The sequence below is a fragment of the Vigna unguiculata genome, chromosome 1 (genome assembly GCF_004118075.2).
Source record: "Vigna unguiculata cultivar IT97K-499-35 chromosome 1, ASM411807v1, whole genome shotgun sequence".
NCBI classification, from domain to species: Eukaryota; Viridiplantae; Streptophyta; class Magnoliopsida; order Fabales; family Fabaceae; genus Vigna; species Vigna unguiculata.
Genome location: NC_040279.1, coordinates 35,143,995 through 35,162,675, shown reverse-complemented (window position 1 = coordinate 35,162,675; position 18,681 = coordinate 35,143,995). Strand labels below are relative to the sequence as shown.

Sequence of the window (18,681 nt, the reverse complement as noted above, 5' to 3'; positions counted from 1 at the left end):
AATTAAAATTAACCTATAAAATTGTTAATATTTTTTGTATTCTTTTATGATTTTATTCATTTGATTACAGGTGTTTGGTTACTCTTTAGAATAAATAAAATTGAAGTTAATTATAATAAAAATAATTCATTTAATTTAACATTTTCAACCCTCTAAAATAAATATTGATGTAATGAAATTAATGTATTCCGCTGTTTAGTAAAAAAAATTGTGGTGCAATAAGAAATATAAAGGTAAATGTGCTAAAAAAGTATATTTTCATTATTTAATTTTTTCTGATATAAGATTTACTTTTATTTAATTCACTTCTTGCCATTATTTTATTAAATATGTAAGAGATGGGAGGTCAGATTACCAATTAACCAAATGTCAAACAAAAAGTTATAGAAATCAAAATACAAAACATAAGATATTCATAGCTTTAAACCATCAAAATTATATTGTTTTCTTAACTTATTAATTATTATTATTATTATTAAAAAAGTGGTACATATATATGAGAGAAAAAATTCATTTGTACAATAACATAATTTAATTTTACTCTATTATCAATAAATACCTGATCAAATATTTGTTTTTCTTTTAGATACTTAATCGGACAAAATTTAGATCAAAGACACCTTGACAAATGAATTAAAATAATTTTATTAAAGATAACTTATAGAACTGAAAGTAATTCTAAATTTGAAAGATAAAATTAAATGTAGCTAAATTAAAAATATGTTTATGTCTTTTTTCATTTTATTTTATTTCATATTTAATTTGATGAATAAACATATTATATATATTAGAAAAAACACATGTACTCATGTATGTGTATTTTTTTTTTATATTAATATAATATAACTTTAAAATATATAATTTTATAAAATTTGTGTTAATAATATTAAAATTATAGATTAAAATATATTCAAATTTGTATTACTTTAAAATAGATAATTTTATAAAACTGATATTGTAAATATTAAAATAACAGAGCTTGAAAATATCTATAATTTTATATATATATATATATATATATATATATATATATATATATATTATTACTTTTTAAATAGTAAAATTTGTCTAGTAAGTAATTATCAAAAAGTATATTTTTTCATATAATGATAGATAATATAATATTAAAATAGTATATGTGTAATTATTTTGTAAATAAAGAAGTTATATAATTATTATTATTTAGTAAATATAAGTTTTTCAATTACTTATTTTATTAAATAGAGTAATTACTTAATTAAAATGTGATTCCAAAAATAAATTTAAAATACATATGTATACCCTCCTTAGTTAAATATAATTAAATTATAACTACTTGAATCTAATTTAATGTTATTAATTTAAAAGTATCCAAAAATAATTTTAAAATATATTTATACCCTCCTAAATTAAATATAATTAAATTATAACAACTTGAATCTCATTTAATGTTATTAATTTAAAAGTATCCTTATTTCTAAATTTATATAATTAAATTATAGCGTTATTAATTTAAATGTATCAATATTTTAAAATTTAGGAACCATAATAAATACGTAGAGAGATAGGATCATTTATAAAATGAACTTATTTTATAAAATAAAAATATTAAATCAATTTAATAAACATTCTTAATATATATAGAGAGAGGATCATTTATAAAATGCACTTATTTTGTGAATTTAAAAACATTAAATTAATTTAATAAAAAACTTTAATTGTATGAATATAGTAATTTTGTTAACATTTGAGTATAAAATTAATGTGTATAATCTTTAATTTATTTAAAAAATAAGAAAATTACATTTATCGCCATTTATTCATAAAATTGTAAATTTTAAACAAATTAAAAATATTTTATAAATAAACAACGAATTATTTAAAAAAACAATTAAAAAGTTTGATATAATTAATTGTTTTTTTCAAAAGTTCTTTTTTTATAAATGTCATGATATTTTAAAACAAACATAAAATTAATAAATATTTAATTTAAAATTTGTATGATAAATATATAAATAATTTTTAGAAAATATTCATTTTGTACTTTTAGGTTATTTTCTTCGTTGAAACGTGAAAGATTATTATTTTAAATTTTATTATCACTATTGTATTGCTAAATAATAATGTAATAAATGAAATTTATTACATATTAAGAAAAGAAGATATTACCAAAATTATTACATTACCCATTTTTTTTATTAACATGTGTCATAAAAATTAGTTTTTTTGTCATTTTAAAACTCTGGTACAAAAGGACCCGGTTATAAATAATATTATTTCATTTATTTATGATTTCAACTATAATATTAATTATAAATAATATTATTATTTGTGGTATTTTTATAAGTATTAGTATTTATAATTATTATTAATAATAATATTATTACAAATATTATTTATAGTGATAGTAGTAAAATTATAACAAATATTAGTATTATAATAATAATAATAATAATTGTTATTATGATTATATGTTACTATTATATATTATTACTATTAGTATTATTAACATTATTAGTAGTAAATTTTTTACTCTTATTTGTAATATATAATATTATTACTATTATATATTTTTGTTAGTAATACGTCTCAATTTTTATTAGATTATGATAAATTATATTTTTGTCTTAAACTTAAAAAAAAAAAAAAATATATATATATATATATATATATATATATATATATATATATTGATAAATATATTATCAGTTTAAAATTTCACTCCAACATTTCATTGTCGATGTTCATACCCATTCAAATTTGAAAGATTTGTTGACCATTATTGAATTATGTCAATCTTTGACAAAAACAAACAAATTAAAGATATTTTACTTGATTGATTATCTAATTCATTTTATTTAACTCTTAATGTTTCATTTTCTATAACGAATATTTTCAAAACAAATTTCGGAATAAGATGAAAGATGAATTTCTTGAACACAATATGGTTACTTACATTCAAAAAGGAATAACCGGGGCTTTTTATTCCGAATAAGTTATTGATGAGTTTAAAATTTTTTACTATAAATTATTTTAGCTCCCCCAAAATTATTGGTGAAGATCCATCACAAATTATTATTATCAACTATAATTAGTAATCATTATTACTATCAACTATAAATATTATTATCATTATTATTAATTATAATTATTTATATTATTATATTACTAATATTATTATTAAGAACTATAATTATTATAATTATTATTATTATTATTGTTATTATTTTTATTATTATTGTTAGATACACATTTTACTTCTAATTACTATGTATGAATCATATTTCAATTACTTGTAATTTTTATTTGTTTTGTTGTTCATTTATCTTTTCATTTGAACAATTATTTCAATTTAAAAAAATAGATACTAAAATTAGTAAAATAATAAAACTGAAAAATAATTTGTTTATTATTAATAATTATTTAAATTTAAAATATAATAATTAAGAGGATAAAATTGATAAAATATAAAGTACACCAAAGATGTTTATCTCTTTATATGTAGTTATATTAATATTAATATTATTATTAGTAGTAGTGGTATTAGTATTATTTTTTTTATCACCACGCGATATTATTATAATGGTATTATTATTATTATTAATATAGTTAGACACATATTTTACTTTTATTTACTACGAGATCATATTTCAATTACTTTATTTTTGTATTTGTTTTGTTATTCATTTTATCTCTATATTTTGATATTTTTTGAATTGAAAAAAAATTGTTACTAAAATTGGTAGAATGATAAAACTGACAAATAATTTTTTATTATGAATAATTTTTAAATTTAATAAATAATAATTAAGAGAATAAAATTGTAAAACCAAAAGAAGGACATAAAAAATGTGTATCTCTTTATATATTTGATTAGTGTATTATTATTATTATTATTATTACTATTATCACTACGCGATATTATTATAATGATATTATTATTATTATTATCACTACGCGATATTATTATAATGGTAATATTATTATTATTATTATAGTTAGACACACATCTTAATTTTATTTATTACGATATCATATCTCAATTAGTTATCCTTCTTAATTGTTTTTGTTTCTCATGTATATATCTTTATATATAATTATAGATTATTATTATGCAACATTAGCCTTGGTATTTACATTGACATTAATATTTATAGCATAAACATTATTATTATTATCATTTGTTTGTTATTATTAGTATCATTATTATTTTTATTATTATTATTACTACTACCATTCATAGTGATGTTATTAGTATAAGTGCTTTTTTTAATAATAAAAAACGTTATTATACTAAATACTTTTGCTAAATAGATTTTTAATCTTTTATAATTTATAATTTCTATTAATAATATTATTACTATTTTTAATGGTTAAATAAATATAATAACAATTATATTATTATTCTAAATATATTTGAAATAAATAAAAAAATGCATGTACACGCACGTGTCATATACTATTATACTTATTTTGTAAAATCAATAATGTGAGACCCCTTTCTCTATTTTAAACTCTGTCCTAAAGAGGGGTTGGGCTTAGCCATTTAAGGGTCCAAGTTCAGCCCACTTTGGACCCCCAAGACCCCCCTCACAGTCACTTACCCTTCATTCTGTCACTTTTACAGAAAATAGTCCTCTTTGTGTCTCTGGTGCTGAAGCAGAAAGCTCTGCTAGGGCTTGAACAAGTTCCTTGATTTCCATAGTTGAAACATCTTTCTACCACGTAAGTTGATTCCTTCCCTTGCTTCCTTTTGTTTTCAGCTCCTAAGTTCTGGTCCTACCTTAATCTCTATCAAATCTAAGTTCTTTTTCGTGCTCGTGCGTTTGTTTTCAGCTCATTAAGCTGTTATTGGTTCTGGTTCTCTTCCACCAAGAGTTCTTTAAGAACGTTTAGCTCCATTCGAGGTAAGGGAAGTTAGAGTTTGTGTTTTTTTAAAGTTATTATGCTTTCTATATAGGCATCAGATTTATGTGACAGAAAGCACCTTGTAATTTAACTGTTGCTGGACAAGGTGCATCATTTCTGTACTTTTATTGGTATAGTATCTGACTGTATTTAATATTTATCCTTTTAAGGGTATGTTGTTTTCTGTACATAGTTTCCTTGGTTGAAATTTTAGATGTTGATTGTTGCCCGCATTGAATCATTAACATTAGATACTTTTATTTATTTGTTGAGATTTTATTCATGAAAATAGTTTGCCTTTGGTCTCAATCTCTGAAGACTTGGGTTTATGTTGAAGTATGAACTAAGTAAAATTCTTTTTTTTAAAACATTTGTGGATTGATATCTTGTTTAAATTATTCTTTATTGAAAATTTCCCCTGTGCAGGATTTGTAGAAAATAATTTAAGGTGTTGATGCTTACATTAAAAATGGCATGTCCCTTGACAATTTTCATATTGCATCGAGTACATTTTATGTTTTGTAAAAATTAAAAATCTAGATAAAAGTATAAATGTGAGGAGTATTCCCTTCTGGGTAAATTATATTTTGGTTAAAAAAAATTAAATTATTATATATGTAACTATTTTCACGAGAGTAAACTAGTTTGATGAGAACATAATACACTGTTGTAAAAGACATTATTTTGTTGCAAGTGTTATCATGAATCCATACATGTATTGATTTTCAGACCTGTTACTTTTTTCTTCATCTCATAATTAGTAATGTCTTTCCTCTCCTAGTAAAGGTCAATATATATATATATATATATATATATATATATATATATATATATATATATATATATATATATATCTTTTAGTTTTCTGATAAAATTTTAATCATTTTGTTACATTTTAGAATACCAATATCTTTGATCCTTGTATAAGAATAAATGACAATAATTTTTATTCTCATTATTATAAAAGAAAAATGTTTGTTTTTAAATGCATTAATTACCAATTACCAATTTAACATAATTTGTTCAAAGTCTTTCACATGCAAGTTTAACAATGGTTTTAATTTTATATGCTACTCTCAAATATTATTAAAACTATTTATATATTTGTAAGTTTAAAACAAATGTCAGATTTTCAATGATAATACATGTTTTTTTTAAGTCATTCCTATGAAACTCAGGTAGGAGAGGCTGTGTTGACTGTTGTTTGTTTCATGATGGTTTTCTTTAATTTTCCCTTACTCAATATAGATGATCATGCCTGTTTGTATGCTTTAATGAGATTGATAATGAGAATGTTGGTATGGAAAGCATGACTTGTTTTGTGGTTGGTGGTGAAATGGCATGAAAATTGAATTCTTGAGATGGCATGTGGAAATTTGTTGGTAAAAGAGTTTCAAGGGAAACTCTTGGTAATGGTAGTTAGTGTATTGATATAGGAGATGTCTAGATAAAGGAAGGTATCCTAAACTCTAATAATCGTTCACGATCACATAGAGCAGAATGATTTATGTGGTGAGAGTGGCAGGAGGTCCTAGTCTTGGGACATATTGGGCCTAAGACATTAGAGAATTAACCCTGTGTGTGGTTGGGTGATAATCCCTTGCGTCTAAACTCTGCAGAGTTTAGAAACCAACACAGGTGCATACTTCCTTTAGAATTCTATATCAAGAGTATGATCCGGATATTGAGTCATAGAGTCTTGCAATTGTTTGCTTTCACATGATTTGGGTGCCTACTGCTTTGTTTGATTATAACCTGTTTTATCATTTGGTTGCTTGATAACATGTTAAAATATTTTACTCTAGCTTACCCTTTCACTTTTGTTTGTTCCTTGCTTTGCTTTCTCTTTTGCAATGATCACCAATTTATTGGTGTGAGCAGATGTGGAAACCCTTGGTAGAACTCAAGATGGTGAAGATGCTGCTGTGTAGAGTGATCCCCTTAGTCTGGGTTATGGCTCACTGTTGAGCCACTTTTTGAAGAACTCTTGTTTATTTAGATTCCTTGCTCTATGAGCAATCTTTTGTAAAACAATAGTACCCTTGTGTCCTTTTTATGGCAATTGTGGTGTGCCTAAGCTTTTATTCCAAGTATACTATGGATAACTGTAATAGTCAGTACATGTATGCTTCATGATATGTGCTCTTTTACATTATAATTATGTGATGCTTAATTTTTAGTAGACTACTCTATTTAAAATGGGATGTCACAACTAACCGCACCATATTGTGATATTAATTTTATTTATTATATTTAAAACTGAATTTACAACTTAATTTAATTAATAATAACATTTACAACAATATAGACTTATTTTCATCATATTTATTATTTTAGTTTTATATTAGTGTTATTATTATCGATCATAACTCTAATTATTATTATTATTATTATTATTATTATTATTATTATCAACTCTAATTATAATTATAATTATTATTAACTATAATTGTTGTTATCAACTATAATTATTATTATGAATATTACTACCAACTATAAGTATTATTATTATCATTATTAACTACAATTATTTCTATTATTATATTACTATTATTATTATAAGTATTATCATTACTACTACTATTATTAATTAGAACTATAATTATTATAATAATAATTATTATTATTATTATTGTTTTTATTATTATGGTTACATACATATTTTACTTTTACTTACTATCTATGAATCATATTTCAATTACTTTATCCTTTTATTTGTTTTATTGTTTATTTATCTTCATATTTGAATAATTATTTCAACGGTTAAATATGTTTTTGGTCCCTTAACTTTCAGTGAATTTTGGAATTAGTTCATTTCGACACTTTGGACCAATTAACTTTGGACCAGTTTAGTCCTTCATCTTTCGAAATACGTGAATTTAGTCATTTTAATCAAATTTTGTTAAGTTTATTTGACATTTCAAGCGCGTTTAATAGTATTTGACTTGACATTAAAGGAAGAATGTGTTAAACAATATAAACAACTCAAATACAATTCTAAAATGTGTACGTAATAAAATTTGATTAAAATGACTAAACCCACATATTTCGAAATATGAAGAACTAAATTGGTTTAAAGTTTCGAAATAGACTAATTCCAAAATTCACTAAAAGTTAAGGGACCAAAAACATATTTAATCCTTATTTCAATTCAAAAAAATAGTTACTAAAATTAGTAAAATAATAAAACTGAAAAATGATTTTTTTATTTTAAATAATTATTTAAGTTTAAAATATAACAAATAAGAAGATAAAATTGAAAAAACAAAAAAAGACATCAAAGATGTTTATCTCTTTATATATGTAGTTGTATTATTATTATTATTATTATTATCACTACGCGATATTATTTAAGTGTTATTATTATTATTATTATCTATTATTATTATTGTTATTATTATTATTATAGTTAAACACACATTTTACATTTATTTACTACAAGATTATATCTCAATTATTTGTATTTTTTATTTGTTTTATTGTTCATTTTATTTTTATATTTATGTAATTATTTGAATTAAAAAAATAGTTACTAAAATTATTAAAATGAAAAAATAATTTTTATTATTTATTTTAATTTAAAAAATCTATAACAATATAAAAAGGGGATTCCTCTTTTTGTGTCCACTTTTCATTTTCCAATTTTACCCTTAATTACTATTTTAAAAATTAATTATTTTATAATTATTTTTTCTGTAACCATTTTTTTAAATCTTTTTTATTTTGACCGTTATTCTAAAAACATTTTCAAACAATTATTTTATTTAACAACTATTTTAAAATTTATTATATATATTTTAAAAATAAATATTATTAATCTTATAAAAATTAAAAAATGCGGATACACAGGCGCGACAGCGCCTGTTTGTTCGCTAATAATAATTAAGAGGATAAAATTGTATAAACAAAAGAGGACACAACAAATGTATATTTCTTTATATATGTAGTTATTGTATTATTATTATTTTTATCACTACGAGATATTATTATAATGGTATTATTATTATTATTATTATTATGGCTAGAGATGACAAATAAACTCGTTCATATGGGTATTACTTGAACCCATCCCCATTTTGACGGATAATCCCCGCATTGACTGGGTATGGGTATGAGTATGAGGAATCCCCGACTTGTTCAAGTATGAGGATGTACATATCCCTGCCATAATAGCTGTCACCGTTTAAATTATTAAAATATTCACAATTAATTAAGTAATCACACACACACACACACACATATATATATATATATATATATATATATATATTATTTCTTATTTCTTATAATTATTTGGTTTGTCATGAAACTTATTCGCATCTCAATTATATTTTTCAACTTATCATAACTTTTATGTAATTATGTTAAAAAGATGTATGTCAATTAAAAAATTTTATGTCTCACATTTGAATATTTTATTATTTTTTAATATTTTTATTTATTATATATTTTTCTTTCACATGAGAATGTTTAATATTCTCAATTTAAATATTTAATAGCACAAACCTTTCATTTACTAGGTAATATAAAATAATTCTTTACTTATTATTATTAGTTTTTGTTTCATTTGAAGAACTCTTTTGTTTCGCTAAAATAATTTTTGTTATTTCTCAACCATTGAGTATATATGTTGATATTTTAAAAGTTTTCTTATATCTCTGAGATATTTTTCAACTTATCATACCCTTAATTATACATTTCTTTTCTTTGTGCGATTTCTTTCAATAGTCTTTCAAATTGTTTGTAAACATTTGTTAATTTTTTAATATTTTTATATGTTGTTTATTTTCATTATATAGAATACTATTTCGATATATTTATCTAATTATTTTTTATTTTATAACTCATTATCAATCATACTGTAATTTTTTCACTATAATTGTATAAATAATTTTTATTTATTACAATATAAAAATTTAATGTATTGTCATGAATATTTTTTATCACCATCCAACATAATTGAAGTTCAAAAGATACAAGATCTATGTTAAAATTTTATTATTATGATTATTATTTTTTTTGTATCATTTTGATCAAGTAATGTATTATAACTTTTATTATTGTATAAAAAAAAGATTCATTAGAATTTAAAAGATTGAAGTAAGCAAACATTTAAAATATATTTTAATTTGAATATTTGTTTTCCTTTTATATTTTTAAAAAAATATTTTTAAATTTTATCAACTAGGTTTCATTAATGTTTGCAAATTTAATAAATGTGTTGGTTCTCATGAAATTTTATTTGGTATTATAATTTAAAATGTAAAAAATTATAATTTATTTAAAACTTTTATTATGATTATTATTTGTTCTTTGTATCATTTTGATCAAATGATGTATTATAACTTTTATTAGTGTATAAAAAAATATTCATTACAATTTAAAAGATTGAAGTAAACAAACATTTAAAATATATTTTAATTTGAATATTTATTTTCCTTTTATATTTTTAAAAAATATTTTAAAATTTTATCAATTAGGTTTCATTAATGTTTGTAAATTTAATAAATGTGTTGGTTTTCATTAAATTTTATTTAGTATTATAATCTAAAATGTAAACAATTATAATTTATTTTACAGTATTTGATATCGAAAAAACAATCATCCTTCTAATATTGAATATTTGATAATATTATGTTTATTTTACCATAATTTTTTATTATTTTATAAAAATTAATTAAAATTAATATTGAAGTAGTAAGAAAATGGGTATGGGTATAATTAATTTAGAATTAACTAAAATCAATTCTATTTATTATATTTAAAATTGAAATTATTATTGCATCACTTAGATTTACTATTTTATTACTTTAATAATAACATTTACAACAATATAATTTAATTTTTATAATATTTCATTACATAATACTTTTCCTATTTTATTATTTTAATATACAAAATAAAACAAATAAGACCCGTGCGTACGCACGGGTCACAGATCAATATATTAGTTTATATAACTGAAATATAAAATAGTTTGGCTTTTTTAGACAAATAAGTACTCTAGATTTTCTTAATAATCAATGAGATGTTAGAATAAGAGAATAATTTAGTGTTAATATAACAATGGACAAGTAATATTGTCATTTGTTAATTTTTAGTTATCGGTTATAAAGTTGAATTACTTTTTAATTATCACACATTAAATACATTAAATATGTAATTTGCATTAGTTAACAAATAATTTAAATATTATTTCCTCTTTTCATATTTCATGTCATTTAAAGATAAATTGTGATAGAGTACACTTCAAAGTGGATAATACTTCGAATATATAGTGATTGACAATAATCTTATCATCATACTTATGATCAAAACATTGACACTTACCATAAAGTCGACAACGGAACCATCCGTCCTTAAGGATTCCATTGGGGATGATCTGTCAAATACCCTCTTCCTCCTTCCATCTTGACGTCTTCTAAGGACAAAATGATGACGAAGTTTCACGCTCTAGATCTATGGTGATTGATAGCGATTCTATCATTAATCTTGGAATCAAAACATATTGGCATTCACCCTGGGGTCAATAACTTAACATCGGTCCCTTTTCTCTTTTATCGATAATTGTTAGTTGTTAGTTTTTGTTAGCTAGAGAGCTGAACTCAGAATCTCTCCCACCCTTTCTTCTAAATCCCACTAAACCAATCTTATTTCTCCAATTTGTTAGTAGGAGGGATCGACGACCTTCCCCTCCTTCCTTTCTTCTAACCACTAAGCCACCTTATCATTGGTCCCTTAAGCCCTCCATTGGGATGACCTGTTATTTTCTTTAGACTTTGCGACTGGGGACTTATGTTTTTATCATGCTTAAGAGTTTCACATTGCTTAAAAGTTAAGATTTAATAGACAATTTAAATATTTCTTCTTTTTCATACTTTAAGATGCTTTATAAAAATAAAACCGTAACAAAACACTTATTTTTTATTTTAAAATGAATAATATCTCAACGGAATAATGTTAAGAAAACGATCTTGGACATGCTAAAATACATGCATATCCATCCTCAAAGACAAATTCCTTAAGTCATATCTCCCTTCAGATGCCTCTGAAATATTTATTTGATTTCTTTTGTTGTTTGCTTTCATATGCAATTGCAGTTCCCTTATCTTTGTTCCTTTTTAATTCCTTACCCTTATTCATTGAAGTAAAGACAAGATGAACAGTTGCTTTACTCTTTTTTCTTTCTCACACAATGCAAGATAAACCCATTTGAATATCAAGTCTCTCCTTGAAAATTATAATTCACATTAAAGTGGTCAAATTATGTCAGAAGAAAAACATGATTAAATACACTACTTGAATGAAAGACATCTATATCATAACAGGTCTCTTACTAAATTGGTGAACATTGAGTTCTCTGATAAGCATTTGGCATGAATGATGGGACCCACATTTCTACTTTCCATCTCATCATTGTAATCCGAGCAGTTCATGTAAACGGCCCCTTTGAACATCCACTCGTTTCTTTCGTGACAGTATACATCTTCAAATAGCTCGCCACACAATACACACAAACACTGATTTTCATCTGCTCGAATCATCGTTCCAAATGACTGCTTTCTGTTTCTTTGTCGTGTACAACAACAGAGTCGGTAAACTCAAGCTCAGATGAATAGTCTACCTTGCCAGCAATCCAATCACTTGACTTCGCATACCAACTTCTGGATACTTTAATTGGACCATGCTCTCTTGTGGCATGCCACTCCAAGTGTCTCTTATACTGTTCTTCTGGTTTAAACCTAATACCGCAACTTTTGCAATGATGAGGGAAATCATCCAATAATTCCCTAATTACCGGTTCATGGAATTCTCGAATTACATTAGGTTTAAAATCAAAGCCAATGAGATTTCTGATTTTCGTGCTAGTTGATTGAGCTGAGGGAAGAGAAGATTTTGTAGCAGCGTCTTCCTCATCTCTGGTGGTAGATGATGCTGGGACAGCTGCGGAATCAGAAACTGATGTAACTGGGAAAGAGCTACTGGTAATGATGTTTACAGTTTTATCTCTGGATCCTTTCAGCACCTCGCTTGGTACCATAGTCGGTGATTCAGTTTCTGCAGATATCAAACCCTTTGCAACCAATGAACTTAAAAGGTTTGCGATTGGGTTTACATTACTTTTTGCAGCATTCACATTAGAGGAAGCAGGTGGCTGAGTAGAAGGCCTTTGTGGCGGTTGTCCAGCCTTTCCTTGAGGTTTTTTGGGCAGCGAAGATGAATCTTTGTGCAGAGGATCCAATAAAGATGTTGATGCCACTGCAGACCCCGAAGAAATTAATGTTGCAGGAGAAGACCTGCCAGAAGGAGGAAGCTGAACCCCAGACTTGGATAGATGCTTCCTTGGATCCAGATTACTGGTAATTGATTTCTTGGGAATGATTCCACTCTTCACAGCTGCAGCTGACAAATTATTCTTGGTTGACTGTTCTGAAACTTCTTTGGTTAAAGAAACTTTAGACAGGGGCGGCAGCTTAGTTTTGGCAAAAACTTCAGCCTGAGAAGAGTCGAGCTGCTGTTGCTGAAGCTTTGGTTGAAACGTGCCCTGCATGTCCTTTTCCTGTGTTCTTCGCATGTTACCAACCTGAACGACGGGATGAAGGGTAGGTGAGCGATCTCTAATGGGCTGACTAGTTGGACCTCCCAAAAATTGAGATGTTTTGAGATCCTGGGGCATTTCTTGCTCAGGCAAATTTTGCATTGAATGAGGGTGGTATACTGCTCCTGGCAGTGATGGAGACTGTCGATGCAAAGGTGACTGCCCAGAAGGGGATTCGGTCTCCCCAGAATCAAATTGTGGCTCTACAGTTTTGGACAATCCTACTATTGCCTTTGACGTAAAAGACTGGTTCCCCTTCTTGATAGGTAAAGAACTTGCGTTGGCTGGTAAGCCACTAATAGTGGACACAAATCCTTCTGAGTAACCTGGCTTCAGATTCAACTTATCAATTGTGTGATGCTTCTGCAACTGCCATGATGAAGGTGGATGGCCACCAAAACCAGGCAGTTGTTTCTTAACAGTGGATATTTCCTTATCAACCTTTACCCCATAAGGGTGTTGAATATGTAGGTGATCTTCACCTTCCTGCACATTGAAAAAATAAATCAGTCATGTATATCCATTGAAATTTATGAAGTTTCAGATAATTTTGGATTTAGGGATTAAGTGGTTTAACTACCAGGATTTGAAAGTAGAGAACCAGGATATCTTATACCAAATTAAATTAGAGTTTTATTCTTAGTTTGTATTAGGCTTTTTAAAACTTTGGATTGCTCGACTTTGATATATCAGTGCTTGTTAGGCAAGTTATCTAAGGGAATTCGTGCTTTTGGCCTTAGACTGATTACAAAACAACTTTTCTTGTTATACACAATTTAAAATATTTGGGGCAACTGCATGTTACCACGCACGCTATTTAGTTCAATTGCCCTCACTATCAAGAAATTGGCCTCTTCCTTTAATATGATTATCTGTAATGTCCCCTATATTTCAAGATAGGGATTGTCTCATAATTCGAAGCTTAGAAAAGAGCAACTTTTTAAGGGGAAGAGTAACACTAAATGATGTTCTAGTTTTTGCTGAAAGTGAAAAAACTCACATAGTAAGTGGAGTTTTCTGATCGAAATTAGCCACATTAACCAGTCTTGATTGCTTTGTGAAAAATGTAGTAGTAGGAAAAGGGTTTCTAAAATTAGCAGGAGTTTTATAAATTTGGAGGATCATTTCAAATAGAATCATGTTACATAACAAAGGAATGTACTTCATTTTATAAATTAGTAGAAAAATCGCAAACAAAATGGCAGTGCAACTGACCCTTTTAGCAAGCTTACCAAATTTTCATCATCTGTCATCCATGAATCTGTGCTCAAATTGCTGGACACATTAGGTCCATGATCAGTCAAACCAGAGTTCATCTCATCCCACGTGAACTCCTCCTCTTCGGAATTTTTCCAGTTATCTGACATCATATTGTTCCATATCTGAGTTAAAGTTAGGCCTGGCCGACGTTGTGCTTTCAAATTTATGGACTTTGGTGCTTCACGAGTTGAAAGACTACGCTTGAGACTGAAACCGTTTTTTTGCCCAGATATGGTCTCTGCATCACCACCATCTGTTTTGGACCATGTTTTTTCTTGCCCTAAATCAATGAGCTTAGTTCCAGTTCTTCCAGCCCCTGAGACCAAATTACTAGAAATGCCAGAACCATATTGACTGCCTCCAAATGATCCATCAATGCTCTTCTCAGGAACAGAATCATTAAATGCATCTCTCTGTGTGTGCTGATTATTCTGCAATACACATCACTACATTAAGATACAACAGCTGCGAGAGATAATAGCATAAAGAGGAAAAGGAAACAGCTAGATCACATACAAGCATGTTAATCCTAGGATCCAGCCATGGTCGAGAAGCACCCAAAGCTCTATTTGGCCTCTCTGAATCCTCATTTGAGGTTAACAAAGCTCCAGTCATGTCATCAACAACTCCTTTACTCTTCATGGCATTAAAAAAGGAGACGGCAAAAGAAATAAGTACAAGTGATAGTGGATGAAAAGACTGGTATATGTATATGAAAATAATAGGGAGATGGCATTCAAAATATTACTTTAAACTAAACCCTAGCAAGGTTAATAGCACATATATATCATCACCTGCCAAATCATAATTAGAACCACAAAATCATGGAAATTTATGATCAAGAGAAATTTAAAGTAGTTTAATGGAAAAATTCCAATTGAAAATACTGTATAGTGTATCAAAATAAAGATCAAAATTGGATGCCAATTACATGTCTTCCATTCATTTCAACATCCAAGGAACACATGACTGCAAATTTCAATTCATCACATAAAAATTTGTAACAGTATCAAAGCTTGAATTTTCCTTTCAAAATGCAACTATCCAGACCTTTAAAGAACAAGTTTTTGGTGCAATGGTTCACATACCGTACTTGACTGCTGGAGACGCTGCCTTTCTAAATACTTTGGATTCACATGGATACTGTGAGGAGGGCGTTGTGACTGCAAATCATTCCTGACTGTAGCAGATACTGAAGCTGAACCATTGACTGCAGGTGTAAAGCCAAGCTCCTTCTCAATCATCTGAAGGCACTGAGGAGGAAAGACTCCTTTCCAAGTTCCAAAAAGATGTTTCATACTTGAATGGACAATAGGATCAACCTGTCTGTAAGCCTTGCAGAATACCTAAAATGTAAAGTAGTAGTACCTAGTTAAAAATAGGTGTATAGAATTAGAAAACATATGTCAAAGCAAAAATGCATAGGGAAAAATTGTTTCCATTTCATTATGAGTATATAACTTAACAATCTCACGAGTCACTTAATCTAGTGTCAGAACAGTTCAGTATAAAATTTAAAAACTTCACTGTCCAAAGGATTCATCATATATAATAAAAAGTGTATCAAAATAAAGGCATGAAGATAATGGTTAAGGATAGTGAGTATCTGACCTCAGGTAATCTGACAGCAAAATACTTTATATAATCCCGCCCGATGTTCTTAACAATACTGTCTAAGAGATAAAGAGACGGCAGTTTTTGATCACTTGGAACCTGGAATGTCATTAACTTGTTTCAATTACACTATACCTTTTTTCTAAAGTTAAAAAACACGATGACAAGAATAAGATTGTCATGACAGATGCAAACAGGGAAAACAGCTGAAAACAATGTATAATCCAATCAGAAGTTGGCACAGAATTTCATAATCAAACTTTATTACTGATTGAGATTAGTAACTGGTTCTGGTTTAAGACTAGTGTTATCACCTATGAGAGGCAATTCTGCTCAAATCCACCAGGACTAATACAGGTGATAAAGCTATACCTTCGGGTATTTAAGAATGAAAACTGTTTAATGATTCCGTAGTTGTCACAGGAAAAATCAATGTTTACCAAGATTATTAATCCCTTTTGCATAAAAAATGAAGAAAACACCTAGCAAATTGTGGAGAACCACTTCCCAGTGTGATTACCAGTCAAACACCGATTTAAAATTAACCAAACTACCGTCATTTGGCAAAAGGACAACTTCTCTTCATAATGCTAATTAGAGAACTAAATATGCTTCAAAAGGATTTTAGGTGCAGGACATAAAGCACCACTTAAAAACCAATCTACTCTCACAGGGCCAATAAGATAAGGTGATATTCAACAAACGATGGATGTCCCTTTTCCTCTAGCATTTCAATCTACAACAACAATCCAATTCATCATCCCATACATTAAAAAACAATAACAAACACCAAATATCACAAATCATAGAATTCAAGTCGAATTGTTCTTGCTTTATTCCAAAAATCCATTACAGTTCAATTCAATACGCACGGGCAGCACATTTTGTTCACCTCTAGAATGTTAGCACAAACAGTGTCGGCAATTGCCTTGGCAGCAGACTGATTCTCTCCGGCTATAATAGTCAAGTTCGTAATTATAGGCTTTGAATTGAAAGTAAGCTCAGCAAGAGCGGTCTTATACTGAGTCACAAGCTCATGGTGAGGCTGCGGCTGAGGCTGGTACCCACCCCCGCGACCGGATTCGCTGCTTTCGGAGTCCCTATCATTTACTCGAGCCCTTGCAGACACCAAGGAAGCAACTACCCCGGACCCTTGCTGTCGTTGAGGTAACTGTCGGGCACTGAGTTCATCGATCAATCGAGGCTTCTTGGAACCCAGTTCTCTAGATCTATCCAAGGTTCTGCGCGTACTCTCCATGTTGATTCGAATCAGAAACAAAAACGCATCTAAAACCCTATTCTTAACCCTAATGAGCTCTCACTTACGGAAAGAACTGGATTTGGGGCACGAAATAGCATCCCCTTGATTGGTTCTAGGACCGGTTTTATTTGAAGAAAAGAGGAATGCATGAGAACACAAGGTTCTGATTTAAATTGTACAGTGCAAATTGATATAAACCCTAATCCTAATTTACAAGAATTAATAAAAAAAGTTACGAGAGAGAGAAAGAAATAGAGATACAGATGAAGGTAGGAAGAGAGGTAGTGTGTTTATATAAGCGAACTGCGCATTGGGGATTGGGATTGTATGCGTTACCAATGAAAGCCACAGTGCCTGAAGGTGCTATTTTCACGTTCAACTGTGATCTTGGTTGAAAAATATTCATTTCTTTAAAGTAATGAATTTTTTTTTTTCTGTTATCAGTTAAAATATATAATTAAAATTAACCTATAAAATTGTTAATATTTTTTGTATTCTTTTATGATTTTATTCATTTGATTACAGGTGTTTGGTTACTCTTTAGAATAAATAAAATTGAAGTTAATTATAATAAAAATAATTCATTTAATTTAACATTTTCAACCCTCTAAAATAAATATTGATGTAATGAAATTAATGTATTCCGCTGTTTAGTAAAAAAAATTGTGGTGCAATAAGAAATATAAAGGTAAATGTGCTAAAAAAGTATATTTTCATTATTTAATTTTTTCTGATATAAGATTTACTTTTATTTAATTCACTTCTTGCCATTATTTTATTAAATATGTAAGAGATGGGAGGTCAGATTACCAATTAACCAAATGTCAAACAAAAAGTTATAGAAATCAAAATACAAAACATAAGATATTCATAGCTTTAAACCATCAAAATTATATTGTTTTCTTAACTTATTAATTATTATTATTATTATTAAAAAAGTGGTACATATATATGAGAGAAAAAATTCATTTGTACAATAACATAATTTAATTTTACTCTATTATCAATAAATACCTGATCAAATATTTGTTTTTCTTTTAGATACTTAATCGGACAAAAT

General features: G+C 27.0%; 1 long non-coding RNA gene and 1 pseudogene across 1 annotated transcript; one reads left to right on the top strand and one right to left on the bottom strand.

The window, feature by feature from the left end:
• The first annotated feature begins 4,536 nt into the window (after positions 1-4,536).
• LOC114185943 lies at positions 4,537-7,054 on the top strand. Its single transcript, XR_003604949.1, has 3 exons — positions 4,537-4,704; positions 4,816-4,886; positions 6,769-7,054. It is a non-coding gene; the product is annotated as an uncharacterized LOC114185943 (long non-coding RNA).
• A 5,044-nt stretch (positions 7,055-12,098) lies between these two features.
• On the bottom strand, positions 12,099-17,965 carry LOC114183422 (annotated as a pseudogene).
• Positions 17,966-18,681: the final 716 nt, after the last annotated feature.